Here is a 4,501-nt window from a genome sequence, read left to right as displayed (position 1 = left end):
AACTTGGAGTCCCAGTTGCGGTTGAAGTCGAGGCCGACGGTCCCCTGTTCGCGAGTTGCCTCCGATGGATGCCGTCGATGTTTAGAGCGGGAAGATGTAAAAGCTATTCCTCTCAAGGCATCTCAGGATGCTCGAGGATCCTTTTCACGAATCCTTCGACCATGAACGACGTCGCTGCTTCACCCGGGTGCTGCCGGGCGATAACAACTACAGCCCTCCTTTTAGTCATTCCGCACGGCCCCCCAATCGTCAGCACAGGAATCGCGTTCCTGCTGATCGTGAAATGGTTGACTTTCACTTTGCAGGGGGGTGGCAGCTTTTCTAGGGAACGACCACAGTCTGGACACTTGATACGGAGGGCTTCTTGAGAAGTAGACGATGTTCTGAGTGATATTCTGGCGAGTAGGTCCAGCTGAGACTGTGGTAAAACCCTTCTCCGTCCTAACGCTGGATTTCGGAAGGCTCGCACTCCACAAAGTATCCCTCCCTGTTCCACCCCCACCTGGCAGTCCTTGAACCGCTAGATCGAAAAGCAAGGCGGGGGCAAACCCATCCCCAATCATAGTGCTGCCCTTGGCCAGGTTAACTATCGTGAACTTGTAGGGCACGTTCTTCTCCAGACCGGTCACCGAGAAGAAAAAGTTGTGCGAGTGGAGGTTGGAGTTTATGTCATTTTGCACAACCAACTCGAATTCATTCGCCCCCCATCTCGTAGGCGGCCAAGAGATTGCCACACTCGAACCTGTGTCTCGAAGGCCAGGGAGTAGGTGCCCCGGTGGATGTTGGGCTACAAGTGGCGATAAACCTTGTTCTTGCGCTTCCAGTCGACAGTGGGCGTGGCAAAGAATTTTCAGGTCAGGGCGCAGCTTTTTGAAGCGAGAGTATATCTACTTTTATCCTATAAGGTAGCCTGCAAGAGTGCCACGCCTGACTGCCTTCTCGGAGTTGGTTTGGTAGCGGCTGGCTGACTCGACCAGTGAGGGTTTTCGACCCGGGTGGGCCATCGAGCAGTTCGAAAGCTCGCAGGGTAGGAGGCGGGTGGTCTGGAGGAAGGGGGAGTTTATGGGGTAGATGATCTTGTTGTCAGGCTCGCGGATGGGGTTGGGCTTACCGATGATAGGCGATAGATGTCAAAGACCGAGGTGCAGGGCCTCCTCCTCCTCTCCCTCGAACTCCTGCTCCTCCAGTGAATCGTCTTCGTTAACGGACATATAATTTAATTAGCGATGTCAGTTGTGGTAGACCAGCTGTCCGTTCATGATGCCCAGGCTTGCTGGTGATCACCTTCTTGGCCCGCTTCTTCTTGTGCGCCTCGATCCGCCGGGGCGAAAAATCATCCTCCACCAGGCTGGTGAAGATCGAGTCCTCAGGCTGCGAGTGTTGGGGGGACTCGGTCTTTTTGGTGTCGAGAGACGATGGCATCATAGAGGTGCTTGAGGACGGCCGGGCTGGAGAGGAACTGCTAGATGAGGCGCTGCTTGTCCTGCTTCATGAAATCGTCGACCGTTATATTGGGTGGTCGAAGGGGCCTTCAACCCCTTCCTGGCAAATATTTATTTCTGCGCTGACTGCACGCACTCCCAGAAGACTTCCTCAAGCTCGAACCGGAAAGGCGTGGCCAGCTGGCTGTGTTGCTTGGGCCTCCGGATCGGGGGCAGGGGCTTAGCCGAGAAGTGCACCCCTTGCTGCTGGTCTCGACTAGTTGCTTTTCTTCGGCTTTAAACTGGATTTCCTTTGAAGCCAGCTCGATCTGCTGGTTGGTGGCTATTTGCTAGGCCAGCTTTTGCTGCAAGTCGAGGTTCAGTGCGTTGAGCTCTTTGTTGGCCCTGAGAGTGCGCTTATTAGCCTCCCGGGCCTCTTCAAGGTCCCGCTCCAGCATTTTGGCCTTTGCCTTGTAGATCTCAAGCTCAAGTTTGTCTTCTTCGTGTAGCTTATGCTCGCGGAGAGCCTCCTCGCGAAAGACAGCGGCCATCCTTCTCGAGGAAGCTTATCCTGCCATTCGCCGAGTAATACTCCTCCTGGGCGCGGGCTTTGGTCCGGATTTCCTCGAGGTCCTTGTTGATGCGCTGCAGGTGTTTCTGGTAGGCGTAGAGGAAATGGCTTTCGGAGTTGGCGAGCAGGTGATCGACGGTGCGGGCGAGACTGTCGACACACCCCATGAGCTGGCCGTGCGACTCCAGGACTGTACTGGGCAAGAGGGAGTACCTGTCCTCCTCCATCGAATATTAACAGCGGCTGAATCAATAATCGATTATGCTGGCGACGGGACTGGCGGTGCTGGAGGGCGTGGACGAGGCGCGGGCTGCAGATGGACGAGTTCGGGAGCAGGCTAACGATCGGGCTGGGAATGCTGCTGGTGCTGGCCTCCTTCCTGCTCTGAAGCAAATCCTGGCCGGCCGGCTGACCCCAGTCGAACCTGCCCATGCACAAAATAAAGCAGTTAGTATCTGTATTCGTTTATAATGCACAGTTATGGGCCCGGCCCCCTCAACGGGCTGTACCGATCCTTCGCCGACCAGAGGACTGCCGACCTTGAGGACCTGCGCCTCCACGCAAGGATAGTTAACTGACAGACCTCCAGGCCCGCTACGCCCACCCTCGAGGAGCACCTCCTCGACATGAAGCTCACCAACGAGGACCTCCAGTGCAGAGCGGCCCAGCTCGAGCCCCTGCAGGCCGAACTCGTGGCACCTCAGACAGCAAGTGGCTTGCTTCAATGAGCATCATCAAAACGCGCAGGCCGTGCTCGCGCGACTGGAGGGCTAGCGAGAAGCCAGCTCAAGGAGTAGCTATTCGGGCTGCAGCGGGAGCATTCCGGCTGCATGGCCCAACTGCAGTGATTTATAAAGAAGGCAGGCCTGCCTTGCCGAGGAGAACAAAGAGCTGGCCGCCACCCTCGAGTTCATCAACAGTCAGCTCGCGGACTCCGAGTAGGCTTTGGGCGTGGCCAGGGCACGAGAGACTGCACTCCTAGAGGAGTATAGGGCCAAGGAAAAGCGCTGGGGTGACGACCTCGAGCTGCGCGAGAATGAGTACAACGGCCGTGAGAGGCTGCTCGCGGGAGAATTGGAGTCTAAGCTGGAGTCGGGGCGCAGGCAGCTGGCGGGGCTGGAGGGGGCAAGTGGCCTTGCTATAGTCCCCAGCTGGACAGAGCCAACCAGGGATACCACCAAAAGTGCACGAGGAGGTCGAGATCCTTGGCAAGAAGCTGACCTAGTATGAGGGCCTGAAGCTGAAGACTCGCGTAGACCACAGCCTGCAGAGTCACCGGGCCTTCGAGCAGCGGCTGGTGGCCATGAGTGAGGACAAGAGCGCACTCTCAAAAAAGGTGTATGAGCTGGAGCAGGAAATTGGAGCGCTGAGGGGCGAGCTGCTCCGCACGAGGGACGAATTTGAGGCAGGCGCCAGGAGCAGGTCCGCGAGCTGGAGGCCAAACTCAAGTACCTCTCGACCTAAACACCTGGACATGGCTCGTCACCTTCAGCTTAAAGCTGATGGTCTCGCTCAATCTCAAGCCCGCTCTCGACCACGCGCGCAGGCAGACCTCGCAGCCGGCAGTCGCAGCAACTACGAGTTGAAGGAGACTGCGGGACAGCTTGAGCAGCAGCTGCAACATCTGACTGCTGACAAGAACGATCTTCTGAGGCAATTGGAGGAGGCGGAGTCTGCTCTCTGGGAAATGCGGAGCGCGAGAGTGCCTCCAGCTGCCAGCACACCCGCTGAAAGGACGAGAATGAGGGCCTCAAAGCGTGAGATTTACACCCTCATCCGTGAGGTCGAGTAGCTGCGCCGGCATCGCGAGCCAGTCCAGAAGGGAGAGGGCCAAGTCCTCGGACACCAAGAACCATAACAATCAAGGAGGACCAGAGTCACTGCTCGCAGGCTGGCGAGAGATCAACCAGCTGCGGCAAGAAGTCAGTGCGCTCACTGAGGTGCGGACCAGCAATGAGATTCTGGCCGGCCAGAACCCGCGGGCTGCAGGAGGACAACGAGCGCCTCAAAGCCCGGCTCAAGGAGCTGGCCGGCACTTCTGTGGAGCTGGAGAGGGCGAAAGGCAGGCTCGCCGAGCTGGAGGCGAATCTAGCAGAGCTGGAGAGGCTCAAGCAGCAGCTCGCAGAACTGAAGCCTCTCGAGGGTGGAGAACGAGCGATTGCGGGAGGAACTGGCCCGCCTCAAGGAGAAGCTCAACCAGGCGGGCAATCTCCAGGCCGAGATCGAAAAAACTGAGAACGGCCCTCAGGGACACTCAGCTGGCCGCCGAGAAGCTGAGGGCTGAGAACGAGCGGCTGAAGGGAGAACTGCAGCGATGTCGCGCGGAAGGGGAGAAGCTACGGAAAGAGTTGTCGACCTGGAGAAGCTCCAGCCTGAGATGGAGCGGCTGCGGCTGGAGCTTGAGAACAGCCAGCGCGACAACGAGTTGCTGCGGCAGGGAACCTGGCCCGTGCCAAGGACGAGTTGGCCCGCGCCCCGCAAGGAACTGGAGAAGGCGGTAGCGAACTCT

The sequence above is a fragment of the Hippocampus zosterae genome, unplaced genomic scaffold (assembly GCF_025434085.1).
Source record: "Hippocampus zosterae strain Florida unplaced genomic scaffold, ASM2543408v3 HiC_scaffold_242, whole genome shotgun sequence".
Classification (NCBI taxonomy): domain Eukaryota; kingdom Metazoa; phylum Chordata; class Actinopteri; order Syngnathiformes; family Syngnathidae; genus Hippocampus; species Hippocampus zosterae.
The sequence above is the reverse complement of the archived record's forward strand: the minus strand, read 5'-3'. Positions refer to the sequence as shown.